The sequence below is a fragment of the Malaclemys terrapin genome, chromosome 1, assembly GCF_027887155.1.
Source record: "Malaclemys terrapin pileata isolate rMalTer1 chromosome 1, rMalTer1.hap1, whole genome shotgun sequence".
Lineage (NCBI taxonomy): Eukaryota > Metazoa > Chordata > Testudines > Emydidae > Malaclemys > Malaclemys terrapin.
Window position 1 is genome coordinate 166207225 of NC_071505.1, and position 17299 is coordinate 166224523.

Genomic DNA, 17299 nt, shown 5'->3' on the forward strand with positions numbered 1-17299 from the left:
CATTTTCAACAATTATGAAGCCTTTTAATGTCAGTCATTAACTGAGCAAAGGATGGCACTTGATTGATCTTTTACAAAAGCATGAAATTGAGTAAGGAAACGCTGAAGTATCACTTCTGCTTTTTTGAAAACAGCATAGACTGACTCTAGAAGGTTATCAGTGATTTTTTTAAAGACTGATAAAAAAGACAATGTACATAGAGACAAAGGGTGAAATCCTGATTCCCATTTAAGTCAATTGGACCTTTATCATTGACTTCAATGGAGTCTGGATTTTACCCAAAAGGTAATACAGAATCATAGCAGTGCTATAGTTAAGGTCGTGCCACCATTTTCATTTTGAAACTTTGTCTAGCATAGACTCTTATTGCATCTAATCTAAAACATCAGAAGATGAGCCCTTTCCTTCTGGAAAATGTTGTTAATAAATTGAGTCTCTATACAGATTACAAAAGCAGATGGGTCTTAACAGTAAATATTCAGGATAGAGATACTTTAGTTTTAAATATCTGTTACTCTTTTGAGAATTCAAATTTTCCTGATTTTAGGGGCCTTCAGACAGGTCCTTAATGTTTATATTAACAGTTTTTGTTACTGATTATTGAATTTGGTACTATATTTTCATAGTACATAGTCAACATAGGAATTGCCAGACTGGATTAGACTTGTGGTCCTTCTATTTGATATCCTGTCTCTGATAGTAGCCAGTGCCAGATGCTCTGTATTAGGTAATTATGAGATAACCTTCCCAAAGGAAAGTTTTCTCTGAACCTTCACTAGTCAGAGCTTGGTTTATGCCTGAGGGATTATATACCTTTTTCTCTTGTGTATTTGCTATTATAATTTTTAGGTAGTCTTGTTATCCGGATAAGTGTCTAAACCTAGTTTGAAACCTGCTAATCTCTTGGTCTCAGTGATATCTTGTGACAATATTGTACTGATCTACCATTAATAACAGCAATACTGGTGGAAGCAATTATTAGAGGTAATACTGCTAGAAGTAACTATGTCTGATGTTGTTCCCACCTCCTGATGATGAGTTCTGGGGGTTCATAAATTCTTGAGGAGGAAACTTCAGCCAATGAGGGACTGAGAGCTTGGAAGCTAGAGTACGCTGAGGAAGCAATATCAACTACTATGTAATTTTTCCATTTAATAATTTGTCTCTGTCTTCCAGATGATAACAGTGCTGTTTAAAGACACATGGATAAATGTTTATATAATAAAGTGCAAACTTAGGCCCTTAGGGACTGAAAATGTGAATGAGTTCCAGACCTGGGAACACTTCACTAAGTATATCCTGCAGACAACCCCCTAAAGGTACATCCACAGTGCAATAAAAGACCCACAGCGTGGCTTTGGCTGGCCCAGGTCAGCTGATTAGGCTTCACGGGTTTGGGCGGTGGGGCTAAAAATTGTAATGTAGACACTGGGGCTTGAGCTGGGGCTTGGGCACTAAAACACCGCAAGGGAGGTGGGCCTCAAAGCCTGGCCTCCAGCCCAAGCCAGAACATCTACACTGCAATTTTAGCCCCGTAGCCCAAGCCCCTTGAGCCCAAGTCAGCTGACCTACACTCTGGGATTTGGTGCCTCAGGGTTTTTATTGCACCCTAAGAGTTCAACCTACAGACTGACAACATAAGCTTCCCAGCCAATTACAACTGCTGTGATAGGTCATTGGGAAAGAGATAATATTGGTCCATAAAGTTTGAGGGACCCATACCGCTTTGTTTTAAATCTGGGCCTGGGCAACAACACATGAGTTGTTCATTTCTCCCTTTTATGAATGAACAAATTTTAACTCTCTCTTTTGCATCCTCTTCAGCATCTCCCTTTCTATCATGTTCTACTTTCTATCTCTTCTCTTCCTGTTTTTTTTTTTTTTTACACATTTTAATTATATGCTGTGGTTCCCATTGGACCATTTCTACCAGCTCTGCTGATTTGGCTTTTTTGAAACAGCTTCTCTATGTGTCTGACTGCTGATTTCACACAATAAAGGGAACACTGCTTTCTGAAGTGCCAATTCATCACAGCGGGGTAGAGGTGGCCCACAGTGGTAGAGAGCTCTGCACAGTGACAAGAAAAATAGTGGAAAATCTCAATCTGCTATTTTATTTTACAAGTGATTTATCAGTGCTCTTGGTGAAGTTATGAGACGAGTATTCCATCACTGTTTGGTTTTGTTCAAGTGGTTTCAGGGAATTAGAGAATTTCTTCACTTGCAGAAAAATAATGGAAACTTTATTACATCATCATAACTATTACTTTAACTAAGAGAGTGTATTCTTAAACACATTCCACACCATGGTACTCATTTTCAGCATTTATGCTGAAAATGTTTGCTGTTGAGCACTTTCTATTGACACTTTATTGTAAAAGACAGAATTTGAATGTTTGTATGATGATAAATGACATGACAATATCTGCCATTCTTACCAGGGGTATTTTACATTATCATGTATTTCTTCTGTAAGAATACCTAGAAACCCTAAATAAGTACTAAGCCCCTTTGTGCTAGGCACCATAACACACAATCCCTGAAGGTCACTGAGAGAAGCCTAAGGCTTATAGATCAAAAACATTTCAAAATAATGTCAATTAAGATTGCAATATGGACATTCTTTTGTTATGCCTATGATTGCTGCTACCTGAGTACGTGTTTCCTCCCAATAAATAAATACCGAAAAAAGAGACAACAGGGAGGGCAATGAACCTAAACTTATTATAGAAATAAACCATGATTGGAAATAGCAATACAAACTATGCAACAAGGTATGTGAAATAAAGAAGGTGAAGTAAAAGCAGACTCACTTCAATCTTCAGGAAATTGTTAATGAGGATTATGATGGGACCACGTCTACATCTGTAAAGCTCCTTGTACAACAGGGCCCTGAGCCAGATCAGGCACTAACATAACATATTATCATTATCAATATTTATATGTGTCACAGATTAAAGAGAAAACAAGACCAATTGTTAAGCGATAAATGAAAGGTGAGAGAAAAGGGCTAGAATGTTTGACATGCATTAAATAAAGAGCTATAAGCAAATACAAATTCACTGGTAACTAATAAAATTCAGAAGGAAAAGGACTAAACAGTAGAAAGCAAGTTTAATTTACTGTAGAGCATGAGTAGAAAAGCTGTTGAGAGCTTTGTTCTTCTTTGAAGATTCTGTTCTGTGATTGTTCTAAATAAGTGACAGCTTCTCTGCATATTTATATTCCTTGCTATTTCTATTTAGGGAAATAATGATGCATGACATGAAACTTTTGGATAGGGACTAGAATTTAGGTGGTCTTCTTCCTAGATTAGTAACCTGCAAGTGAGTTCATATTTTGTATATAGAGGTTTTTTTGAGCCATCAGAAGTTCACTGGTATTTGACCTGTTTTATTTAAAGCTTCCATATGTATAACCCAATTAGATATTTCCTGTTTTAGTTTTAATGTCAAGACATCACATTTTAAAGGTATTGCTTTTTATTTATAAAACTGGCTAAGGAACATGGCTACTATCCATTTTATGCAAATTGATCAAAAGTTGGAGAGTTATGGGAGTAGGAGGTTGATAAAAGAACTCAAAACAAAAAAGACTGATCTGTGGAAAATATTGTTTTCTACTCCCACAGAAATCAAAGGCTCATGAACTATAAAGTATTTGTAGAATACATGTGTTGTCTTATAAACAATAGTCTGAGTTATGGTATGTGCTTCAAAATTCTTGTATTTTCCTTTAATGGAATTATTTGGGCAAATAGCTTCACTGACTTTTTTATTACTTTTATTCTTTTATCATGACTGTATTTTCATGCTCCTTCAACACTTGACAGATTTAGGTATCTCTATAGTATCAGTTCCAGCAGGAGCACTCTACATTTTTTTTGCCTTGGGTAATATTCTGAGCATTTTATCAAAATACTTCCTCTCCAGTCATACCCTCGTCTCAATTCTTGACTGAATCTCCTATTCTTCTTCAAGTGATGTCCCTGGGAGTGCTTCACTTTAGGTGTTCATGCCCCCCTGCACTTGTAATTGGAGATTTATGGTAGCAGTGCCTGGTTGGGTCGCACATGCGTGGTCCCCATCTCGTGCCACTTCAGGCAGTTATCTGGCACTGTGCAACCAACCGCACCTCAGTTCCTTCTCTACCACCTTTGGCTCAGGTCGGAGCATTTAGCAATGCCTCTGTATTTACCATTTCTGGATTAATTTTTACCTACTACTTAAGTTAGGATAGATAGTTTTTTTTCCTTTGTCCCCATTATCTCTGTTATTCTTAAAAAGGAAAAAAATATATTTTACTCATTAGGAGCTAAGTTTCAGTTGAACCTCTAGAATAGTTTTAATCACTCCTTCGGAGAGAAAAACCTTCCTGCATCGGAATGCCTGGTTCCCCGAGCTTTAAATGCTGCCTCACCTGCAGGCTTTCTATACCAATCTCTGACTGGCACTCACAGTGTGTTCACTGTGTAGGCAATACACAGGTACCTCAGAAGTGCTCACGCTGCCATAAGCTAACAGCCCGCACCAGAAAGGCAAGAGACCTACAACTAAAACTCCTCATGGAGAGGTTTCTCAGACCAGCACCTGAACCTGAAGCATGAACCCCGCCTAGACAAAGCTCGTCAACCACGGCTTCTGACAGGGATTCCTTCTCTACAGCTCAGGCTTCTGACCATCCCACTAAAAAGGTGCATAAGAAGTGGGTTACCACATCCCCGATGAAGGAATCATCCAAGAAACGCCATTCTGCAAACAGGCGAACACCATCAGTACCGACCACACCGGCCTTCCCAATAGCTGGAAGAGCGAGATCCTCCAGCACTGCCAGTACTGCGAGAGCAAAGGTGTCTCAAAGAGACAGCTCTGAGACAGGCAACAAAGGGAAATTGAAACCCCACACCTCGGCACCGACAGGGCCGATTCCGCAATCAACACAGAGCGGCTCGGCATCCCTGCAGGCTGCAACTCACTCCTTGGCCAGTATTGCATGCTCGGCGCGCATGCCAGCACAGACATCAGCAACAACAAATATGGCACAGCACTCAGCACTGGCACCATGCTGCCCGCGGTGCAGACACCACAGGCACTACAGCAGTTTTTGCGAGACAAAGATCTTATGGCGAGATCGACACCGGAGTCTCTGATTCTCAGAACAGACACCATCCCGGTGCGTTCGGCACCGAGTCTCCTCATGACTCCACCACATTCTGCCCCACCTCTCTCCAGCAAGGAAGAAGAAGACAAGGAAGGCCAAATATATTATCCTCCACAATCTCCTTCCCATCAAGAACTACTCAAAACAGGACCCCTTCATGGGGCATACTACTCCGATCCCAGACATTCACAGTGGTATAGACAACCCTGGGTACCACCCATGCCTTTCTCACTGTAGTGGGAATACTGGAATTCTACTACATCCAGGGTGAGCAGGCATCAGTTGTAGTAATACCGAGGGCCCCAGTACAGAAAAAGGAATGAAGAGGAAGAGGAACCATCAGACCAGGAAGGGGCAGCAGCAACCCACGTTTTGTCATCCTCTCCAGATGATACCGCAATGCCCCCACCTCCCAAAATGGGACATGACTTTAAACAATTCCAAGACTTGTACAAAAGGGTGGTGAGTTTACTAGACCATAGGTGCTGACTCTGTGGGTGCTCTGGGGCTGGAGCACCTATGGGGAAAAATTAGCGGGTGCTTAGCACTCACCGGCAGCCAAGCTCCCCTCACCTCTTCCTTGCCTCCTCCTCCCCCGAGCATGCCGTGTCCCCATTCCTTCCCCTCCCTCCCAGCACTTCGTGCCACCTAACAGCTGTTTGGCAGCGCTTTGGACTTTCCCGGAGGGAGGGGGAGGAGCGGGGACACGGCACGCTCTAGGGAGGAGGCTGAGAAGAGGCAGGGCAGGGACTTGGGGGAAGGGGTGGAATGGGGGAGGGGGGAGGGCGGTGCAGGGGCGGGAAGAGGCGGGGAAGGCGCAGGGCCAGAGGCAGGGGGGTCAAGCACCCACCAGGCAAAGGGAAAGCCTATGCACTAGACATCTCCAGGAAGCACAGCACAAACTCTTGAACATTCTATATATGTCATCCTCTTCCAAAATCGGTCTTCCCATGAATTATGTGATAATGGAACTGGTCAAGTCCCTTTGGCAGACCCCAGCAACTATACCACCAACATGCAAAAGGTCAGATAAAAAATATTGTGACAGACCCAGATCAGTGGGGTACAGGAGTCTGGTAGAGGGCAAATATACTGGTCACTGGATGAGTAGTTTTCTGTTCCCTAAGTGACCAGAGCAGGGGCTGCACTAGAGTAATCAGGAACCTGCTAGAACCAGTTAAGGCAGGCAGGCTAATCAGGGCACCTGGGTTTTAAAAGGAGCTCACTTCAGTTTGTGGTGCTAGTATGAGGAGCTGGGAGCAAGAGGCGCAAGGAGCTGAGAGTGAGAGGGTGTGCTGCTGGAGGACTGAGGAGCACAAGCATTATCAGACACCAGGAGGAAGGTCCTGTGGTGAGAATAAGGAAGGTGTTTGGAGGAGGCCATGGGGAAGTAGCCCAGGGAGTTGTAGCTGTCATGCAGCTGTTACAGGAGGCACTATAGACAACTGTAGTCCACAGGGCCCTGGGCTGGAACCCGGAGTAGAGAGCGGGCCCTGGTTCCCCCCAAACCTCCCAATTGACCTGGACTGTGGGTTCTTCCAGAGGGGAAGGTCTCTGGGCTGTTCCCCAACCCACATGGTGAATCTCTGAGGCAAGAAAATCCGCCAATAAGCGCAGGACCCACCAAGATAGGGGAGGAACTTTGTCACAATATGTACCAGCAAAGGGGACAGCGTTCCTCTCTCACCCCCCATACCCAATTCGCTGGTTGTTGATGCAGTTCATGAACGGGGAAGACAACAACCCCACAAAAACACGCTTCACTATAAGGATTGGAAGAGACTTGACCACTTCAGCCGCAAGGCAGACTCCTCGGCTACACTTCACGCGCAGATAGCCAACTATGAAGCCTTGCTGGCTAAGTATGATCATAATAACTACACGAAACTCTCAGAATTCATAGACTTTATTCCAGATGACAAAAAAGAACAATTCACAGCACTTGTATGAGAAGGACAACTTTATATCTAAAAAAGCACTGCAGGCTACACTAGATTCTGCAGACACAGCAGCAAGAACTGTAGCGACCGCAGTAGTAATGAGAGAGGCATCCTGGCTCCATCTCTCCAGTTTCCCCAGGGAAGTACAGTCAATGGCTGAAGACCTACCATTCGAGGGGCCCAAACTCTTCACTGCTAAAACTGACAATTCCCTGCTTACACTCAAGGACTTGAGGGTGATGCAGAGATCCCTCGGTATCTATACACCTAGAACCAAAAAGTGACAGAGGAGTTGTTATGCACCACAATGATATCGCCATACTCCTTACTCACAACAACATAGGAGGTATGAAAAACAGGGTCAAAAACAGAGGCCTGTGAGAAGACGACAACCTACTACTCCAGCTACTGCATCCCAACCATCGATGTACAGACAGCAAATTTGAAACTTTGGTTGAGGGCCTGAGACCCCCATATCTTTCTGTGCTGGAAGCACCAACTCTCTCCTGGCCATTTGGAGATCGCCTAACCCATTCTAACCAATCTGGCAAACTATTACAATGGACAGATGGGCTTTTAGAAATTATACAAACCGGGTATTCCATCCCCCTTTGCACGAGCTCAATAATAGTGCACCTATCCACCATCACAGCATTCCACCACAAAAGAGATGAATTGTCGATTTTTCCCCACCCGCTTACTAAACGCTTCCTCAAAGGCCTCACCCACATCTACCCAGAAGTTCCAAATTCTAACACACCATGGGACCTCAACCTAGTACTTCGTGTCATCACTGGCCTTCCATTTGAGCCCATAACGACATGCTCCCTACTACAGCTTTCCATGAAGATTGCACTCCTAGTGGCCATTACAACCGCCATATGGGTAGGAGAGCTGGGAACTCTCATGACTGAACCACCATACATGGTTTTCTTCGAAGATAAAGTTTGCCTCAGGCCATGCAGTTTCTGCCTAAATTCGCCTCATCATTTCACCTCAATCAACCTATCCACTTACTGACATGCTACCCCAAACCGCATGAGGATATATGGCAGTCCAAACTACATACCTTGGATGTATGCAGGGCAATAGCTTTTTACATAGACAGAACAAAATCCTTCCGTAAGTCTCCGAAAGTGTTCATCTCAATCACTGAACGATCCAAAGGGAACACCATATCCAAACAGAGGTTACCCAAATGAATCTCAGACTGCGTAAAACTGTGTTACCTCCAACATGATCTACAACCCCCTATGGGGATTCACATTCATTCTACCAGGCCTTATCAGTCTCCATCCCATTCCTTGAAGTGGCCAAAATGGGGACCACGCATGTGCAACCCAACTGTGCACTGCTACCATAAATCTCCGATTAGGACCACAGGGGCGCATGAACACCTAAAGTGGAGCACCCCTGGAGACACACAACTCGAAGAACCTACGTTACTGCACAAGGTGAGCAACTCTCTCTTATAGTCTTTTCAGAAAGAAAATAAATTATTAGAAATTAATTTTACAAGTGTGCCTATACTTATGTACAATAAATCTAAGGGCAAATAGTGACAGCAAGGACAACTATATCAACTGTCACTTGAAGAAGAATGGTGACTGGGTAATTTCAACTACTATGTAATAGTTACCCTACTACATGCTATGTGAGAGTAGGGTGACTATAGCATATTACTTTATTGAATACTTTAAAATACTAGCCCATCTATCCCAGACACATTTTAAAAGCAAAATAATGTTCCGCTAAAACACTAAGCTGAACAAACTCTTCAGTAACTAGGGTTCCTGAGATCTATTTTATATCAAGTACACAGACTGCAAAAGGACCTCCATTCTGAAGAGTTACTCTTAAAAAGTAGAAGGCCTGATTTTTCAGAAGCGCTGAAAATGAGACCCAGGCTATATTTCTGCCGAATACACAGAAATTAATGCTTTTATTCTTAGTTAGTCCTGATGTTTTTATATAAATAATCATGCTTGAAAATGTTATCAATAGTTCATTGAACAAATGTATTCAAAGCAAGACAAATGGAATAATTAGACTAACTTTCAAATATGCATTTTGAAACATAAACAAGTTACAATTTTTCTGTATTGGAACATAAGTTTAATTTTTTTCCTTTAATCGTATTATTTCTCAGAATCATTACTGGACAAAACATTTTTCACTATAGGGTTTTTCTCTATATGCACCTGGCATTTCATTAAATGGCTACATATTTTTATTTCAAAATATCACATGTCTAGTGGGAAAATGTAGCACAAAAAATAAAATTAAAAAAAGCCTAAAGACAAAGATGTACAGAATTCAATTACTGCAACTCGTACATGGAAACAGACATAATTTCTGTTGATGAAAGAGCAGAATTAGGCAACAAAATAATTGAATACTAGCTCTAAAAATAATAAAAAATGTGAATAAAACTCAATAAAGCCCTAATGATAAAAGCCGTCTGTTCATTTAGTTAGTTTTGCATTGATTGCGTATACTGTTCATAAGAGTCATACTTTAGGAATAATTAACAAAAACAAACAACCACTACAGGATATTGGATCCCTAAGGCCTTTTTGACATATTAAAAATACTATTTTAAAAAATATAGACTAGTAGTTCCCCCAAAACCAGAAATGGAACTGTAGTGAGGCAGTGGGGGGGGGGGGGGAGAGCCCATCCAGAGTTCGGAGTGGGCGGAGCTAGGGAGCTCTGAGCCCGCCCCTCAGAGGGTCAGGCGGTGACCCGGAAGTATAAAAGCTCGCCCTAACAACTCTGTCAGGCCCCAGCCGCCGGAGAGACCAGACGTCTCCAGTCTAGCTCGTGACTGTGAAGACCCCGCGGCCCAAGGCGGCCGCCAGGACTGGCCGGGCCTGCCCTGCGCCCACTATCCAGAGGAGCCGCCAGGCCTGCCCTGTGCCCGCTATCTGGAGGAGCCGCCGGGCCTGCCGATCAATCCATGCCCTGATGAACCCATGGTCCTGGATCCCCCAGAGGCCGACACCAGGACCCAGGTAGGCCCCGAGGGGGAGTGTGGAAGTAGCCCAGGGGCAGCCGACCCCAGTCTGGCTGCAGCACTGCCAGAGCCCATGTCAGTGTGTTGTGGCCAGGATCCCCACTGACAGCAGCGGGTCTTCTGCCAGTGCTAGGGCCCCGGGCTGGGACGCAGTGGAGTGGGAGGGCCTGCGTCCCCCCTGCCACCCAACCCGTGGGTGGCAGTCTCCTCCTCTCCCAGGCCTTTTGAGGCTTGGGGCCTACTATTATTGCTCAGCCCTGACTGAGGGCCTGAGCTACTGACTCAGCATTTGTTGCCCCGCCCTGACCTAGGGCCTGGGCTTAATACCTTGTATTATTGTTGCTCAGCCCTGACTGAGGGCCTGAGCTCCTGACATAGCATTATTGCCCGCCCTGAGCAGGGCCGGGCTTACCGTGTTCTTCCGGTTACAGCAAGAGCTGCCGAGGGAGACCCCATGGCCGGACGAATTTCCCAAGCTCACCGCTGTGTAGTGAGCCGGTGTGGCTCCCCGCCGCCCCGGAGAGGGTTGAGCCCCAGCAAACTCTTGTACAGGAACAAATTGAGATATTGTATCAACAATACTATAATGATATCTGACTATGCCTCAAAAACAAGCCGTTATTACATCTTCCCTCCAGAAAAGTCTATTTTTAGTAAGTAAAAATTATCTTCTTGTTGCTCACTAAATTAAGCAAGTTGTCTTCGTGCCAATTCCAGAAGGTCCAGTACTCCTGTCTTATGAATTCTGTAGAATGGCTTCACATCCCAGTCTTGAGTTCTTGAGTATAAAAGGGGAAAGCAGGAGCCCTTTATCCTAAGATCCTGCAGAACTCCATGAATACACTGCAGGATGGCAGCATTTCGTAAATGACATCTCTCTCAAAGACCATAGATTAAGTATTATCTCACATGGCATCCCCCTCAACACACTGAATCCCCTACCAAAGAGACAAATCAGAGACAGACACTTGTGAGGATTGCATGGAATTGAGAGCTGACTTCTCTGCCCCATCTGCTAAGGATTACCACCAACAAGAGCAAATCCTGCCAACCCTGACCTCTGACAGAATGATGGAGAGAAAACCTGATGGGGGACAACTTGTTGGGTTTCCATCAGAAAGGGAAAATATGGCCCACAATGTTATGCATTTAGAACATATGCAATTTTCTGTGAAACATTAGTTATCTTTTCCCATACAAAATTGTAAGAGACCTTCATGCTTTAGACAGCTATGCAAATGTTATGGGAATTGTGTCCACTTCTGTTATTTAGTAGTTTTGGTCGGAAAACAAAGTACAGTGTTGGGTAACGTTCAGCTTTTTATGTTAATTTTTAATCTTTTTAATAACAAAAAACATCTTGCTAGATACTATAGATTACAGTGCCCTAAGTAAAACACTGTTTGTTTGCCTTTTGTTTAACATTGTTCTGTTTAAAATAGGAAGTATAATTTTCATTTTCTCTCCATTTACAAGGAAGTCCCTTAGTAACAAATGAAACTTTCAGTACAATAAAATTTACATGAAACAAGCTGTCATTTGAGAGTTATGTGGTTGGGATTAAGCCAGTCAATAATGGATAGCACACCTTAATTTATTAGCTACCTGTTCCAGAATTCCATTACAACAAAACATTAAGATGCTATCAGGTTAGGGAAGCAGTTTTAGCTCTTTGGGGGACGTTTATAGTGTCTTTCATGTAAATTAAAACTATCAGAGAGCTGAAGATAGAGAGCACCGTGCATGCACACACATAGTTGCATCTTTAAAGGAGTTGGGGGATACTGCAAGGATTGCAAATTTTGCTGACTATCAAACAGTCTCCCTAATTCAGAGGTGGCCAAACCATGGCCAATGGAAGCTTCGGGGGAGGTACCCGCAGGCGAGGGCAGCACACAGAACCCTCTGCCCCCTTCCCCCAGAGGCCACAGGAAGGTGGTGTCGGCCGCTTCTGGGAATGGTGCGGGGCCAGGGCAGGCAGGGAGCCTGCCTTAGCCCCATTGCGTGCTGTTGCCACCCCAGAGCCACTCAAGGTAAGCAGCGCCAGGCTGGAGCCCGCACCCCGAGCCCCTCCTGCACCTGCACCCCAACCCTCTGCCCTGAGCCCCCTTCCGCACCCCTCCTGCACCCCAGTTCCCTGCCCTGAGCCCCCTGACACACCCTGCACCCCTCCTGCACACTAACCCCCTGCCCTGAGCCCCTTCCTGCACACTGCACCCCCAAACACACCCCAAACTCCCTCCCGCACCCCAACCCCCTGCCCCAGCCCTACATTCATGGCCCTGCATGCAATTTTCCCACCCAGTTGTGGTTCTCGGGCCAAAAAGTTTGCCACCCCTGCCCTAATTAATCTTACTTTCCTCCTCTTTCTGAAGTAATAGATTTTTATGGAATTTTTTCTCTCATTTGATTAAAGGGAAGCTAGTAAAGAATAACTAATAATACACAAAAACCTTATAAATCTTAGCGAAATTGTTTGAGTTATATAATGCCTTTCACAAGGAGGGGAAGGTGTTATGCTGTGTGTGTATATACTCAATTCAGTACTTAATTTTGTATTGTCTACTTCACGTAGAATGTATTCCATCATTATTTATACAGTTAAATAGTAGAGTTACAAAGATAAACTAAAGGGGCAGAGAAACTGAGACACATTCCCTATATAGAGTCAGGAGAGAAAAGACATTTTTAGATGAGATTTGGACACAGGAGAAGAGTCAATGATACCGTGTTAATTGTGGCAAGGGCCGGCTCCAGGCACCAGCTTAACAAGCAGGTGCTTGGGGCGGCCAAGGGAGAGGGGCAGCACCTGCGGCAATTCGGGGGCGGCAGGTCCCTCACTCCCTCTAGGATCGAAGGACCTGCCGCTCAACTGCCACTGCTCTAAGTGCATTAACTCGGCGGACTGCGTCCACAGTACCGAGGCTAGCATCGACTTCCAGAGCATTGCATGGTGGGTTGCTGTGGGTAGCTATCCCACAGTTTCCACAATCTCCGCCGCCCATTGGAATTCTGGGTTGAGATCCCAATGCCTGATGAGGCAAAAACAGTGTCGCAGGTGGTTCTGGGTACATGTCGTCAGGCCCCCACTCTCCCTCCCTTCCTCTGTGAAAGCAATGGCAGATAATCGTTTCGCGCCTTTTTTCCTGGGTTACCTGTGCAGACACCATACCACGGCAAGCAGGAGCCCACTTAGCTCACCGTCACCATATGTCTCCTGGGTGCTGCTGGCAGACGTGGGACTGCATTGCTACACAGCAGCAGCTCATTGCCTTTTGGCAGCAGACGGTGCATTACTCCTGCTAGCCATCGTCATCATACTCCTGGGTGCTCTTTTAGCTGACCTCAGTGAGGTCGGTCAGGGGCGCCTGAGCAGACATGGGAGTGACTCAGCCAGGTCATTTCCTTTTTAAGTTTCGTCTCCTGGAGGCTCAGTCCTGCCGGCAGTCGTACTGCACCGCCTTCTGGTGAGCAGCCAGGAGATGACGATGGCTAGCAATCATAATGCAGCATCTTCTGCCGAACACCCAGGAGATGACGATGGCTAGCAGTCATACTGCACCGTCTGTTGCCAGCCTAAGACGTATAAGATAGATGGAGTGGATCAAAACAAGAAATAGACCAGATTTGTTTTGTATTCATTTGTATTCATTTGCTCCCCCATCCCTCCCTCCTGCTAAACCCAGGGTTTTGAGTTCAGTCCTTGAGGGGGCCATTCTGTGTGACGGTTGTTTGTGTTTCTCCTTGATGCAAAGCCATCCCCTTTGTTGATTTTAATGCCTTGTAAGCCATGTCATCAGTTGCCCCTCACTCCGTCAGAGCAACGGCAGACAATCATTTCGCGCCTTTTTTCAGCACAGATGCCATAGCACTGGGAATATGGAGCCCGCTCAGATCACCACGCATTATCCTGCAGTATATGCAGAACCAGAACCTGCAAAAGCGAAACCAGGCGAGGAGGCGATGGCAGCGCAGTGACGAGAGTGATGAGGATATAGACATGGACATAGACTTCTCACAAAGTACGGGCCCCGGCAATGTGCACATCATGGTGTTAATGGGGCAGGTTCATGCCGTGGAATGCCGATTCTGGGCCCGGGAAACAAGCACATACTGGTGGGACCGCATAGTGTTGCAGGTCTGGGACAATTCCCAGTGGTTGCGAAACTTTTGCATGCGTAAGGGCACTTTCATGGAACTTTGTGACTTGCTTTCCCCTGCCCTGAAGCGCAGGAATACCAAGATGAGAGCAGCCCTCACAGTTGAGAAGTGAGTGGTGATAGCCCTGTGGAAGCTTGCAACGCCAGACAGCTACCACTCAGTTGGGCATCAATTTGGAGAGGGGAAATCTACTGTGGGGGCTGCTGTGATCCTAGTAGCCAACGCAATCAAAGAGCTGCTGATATCAAGAGTAGTGACTCTGGAAAATGTGCAGGCCATAGTGGATGGCTTTGCTACAATGGGATTCCCTAACTGTGGTGGGGCAATAGACGGAACCCATATCCCTATCTTGGCACCAGAGCACCAAGCCAGTGAGTACATAAACCGAAAGGGATGCTTTTCAATGGTGCTGCAAGCACTTGTTGATCACAAGGGACATTTCACCAACATCAACGTGGGATGGCCGGGAAAGGTACATGACGCTTGCATCTTCAGGAACTCTGGTCTGTTTCAAAAGCTGCAAGAAGGGACTTTCTTCCCAGATCAGAAAATAACCGCTGGGGATGTTGAAATGCCATAGTTATCCTTGGGGACCCAGCCTATCCCTTAATGCCATGGCTCATGAAGCCATACACAGGCAGCCTGGACAGTAGTCAGGAGCTGTTCCACTATAGGCTGAGCAAGTGCAGAATGGTAGTAGAATATGCATTTGGACGTTTAAAAGTGCGCTGGCGCAGTTTACTGACTTGGATAGACCTCAGCGAAACCAATATTCCCATTGTTATTACTGCTTGCTGTGCGCTCCACAATATCTGTGAGAGTAAGGGGGAGACATTTATGGCGGGGTGAGAGGTTGAGGCAAATCGCCTGGCCGCTGATTACATGCAGCCAGACACCAGGGCGGTTAGGAGAGTATAGGAGGGCACAGTGCGCATCAGAGAAGCTTTGAAAACCAGTTTCATGACTGGCCAGGCTACGGTGTGAAAATTCTGTTTGTTTCTCCTTGATGAACCCCCCACCCCCTTGGTTCACTCTACTTCCCTGTAACCTAACCACCCTCCCCTCCTCCCTTCGATCACTGCTTGCAGAGGCAATAAAGTCATTGTTGCTTCACATTCATGCATTCTTTATTAATTCATCACACAAATAGGGGGATAACTGCCAAGGTAGCCCAGGAGGGATGAGGGAGGAGTGAAGGAAAAGGACACACTGCAGTTTAAAACTTTAAAACTTTAACACTTATTGAATGCCAGCCTTCTGTTGCTTGGGCAATCCTCTGGGGTGGAGTGGCTGGGTGGCCGGAGGCCCCCTGCACCTGCACCGTGTTCTTGGGCATCTGGATGAGGAGGCTATGGATCTTGGGGAGGATGGTGGTTGGTTACACAGGGTCTCTGCTCCTGCTGCCTTTCCTGCAGCTCAACCATACGCTGGAGCATATGAGTTTGATGCTCCAGCAACCTGAGCATTGACTCCTGCCTTCTGTCAGCAAGTTGACGCCACCTATCATCTTCAGCCCGCCACCTCTCCTTGCGTCCGTATTGTGCTTTCCTGCATTCTGCTATGCTCTGTCAGTGTGGGAGGACAGCATGAGCTCAGAGAACATTTCATCCCGAGTGCATTTTTTTCGCCTTCTAATCTTCGCTAGCCTCTGGGAAGGAGAAACATATGCAGCTGGTGGAGGGGAAAAAAGGGAGAGTGGTAGTTAAAAAGACACATTTTATAGAACAATGGGTACACTCTTTCACGGTAAACCTTGCTGTTAACATTACATAGCACATGTGCTTTCGTTACAAGGTTGCATTTTGATGGCTTCACACACACCCCCCACCGCGTGGCTAACAGCGGGGAACATTTCTATTCCGCCACAGGCAAACAGCCCAGCAGGAACGGGCACCTCTGAATGTCCACTTAATAAAAGCACCCTATTTCAACCAGGTGACCATGAATGATATCACTCTCCTGAGGATACCACAGAGAGATAAAGAATGGATGTTGTTTGAATGCCAGCAAACATTGGGACCATATGCTGCAATGCTTTCTTCTGCAATGATTCCCCACTATGTGCTACTGGCCTGCGTGGTAAAGTGTCCTACCATGGAAGATGGAATAAGGCTGCCCTCCCCAGAAACCTTTTGCAAAGGCTTTGGGAGTACCTCCAGGAGAACTTTATGGAGATGTCCCTGGAGGATTTCCGCTTCATCCCCAGACACATTAACAGACTTTTCCAGTAGCTGTACTGGCTGTGAATGCCAGGGCAAATTAATCATTAAACACGCTTGCTTTTAAACCATGTCTAATGTTTACAAAGGTATATACAGAGGTCCCTTCTCCGCCTTCAGGGTCCGGGAGCCTGCCTTGGGTGGGTTCGGGGGTTACTGGCTCCAGGTCCAGGATGAGAAACTGATCCTGGCTGTTGAGGAAACCAGTTTCTCCGCTTTCTTGCTGTGAGCTATCATCTTCCTCATCCCCCAAACCCACTTCCGTGTTGCGTCCTACTCCATTGATGGAGTCAAAGCACAGGGTTGGGGTACTAGTGGCTGCACACCCTAGAATGGCATGCAGCTCATCATAGAGGCGGCATGTTTGGGGCTGTGGCCCGGAGCGGCTGTTTGCCTCTCTGTTTTTTTTGGTAGGCTTGCCTGAGCTCCTTAATTTTCACACGGCACTGCTGCAAGTCCCTGTTATAGCCTCTGTCCTTCATGCCTTTGAAGATTTTTTCAAATGTTTTGGCATTTAATTTACTGGAACAGAGTTCAGCTAGCACAGATTCGTCTCCCCATACAGCGATCAGAGCCCGTACCTCCCGTTCGGTCCATGCTGGAGCTCTTTTGCTATTCTGGGACTCCATGGTCACCTCTGCTGATGAGCTCTGCATGGTCACCTATGCTGATCAGCTCGCAACACTGGCCAAACAGGAAATGAAATTCAAAAGTTCGCAGGACTTTTCCTGTCTACCTGGCCAGTGCATCTGAGTTGAGAGCACTGTCCAGATCGGCCACAATGGAGCACTCTGGGAGAGCT

General features: G+C 45.7%; 1 protein-coding gene across 4 annotated transcripts in view; it reads left to right on the forward strand.

Moving 5' to 3' along the window:
• Positions 1-17299, forward strand: part of EPHA6 (EPH receptor A6) — an 872804-nt gene that overhangs the window by 527085 nt on the left and 328420 nt on the right. The gene's annotated exons all lie outside the window — the stretch shown is intronic.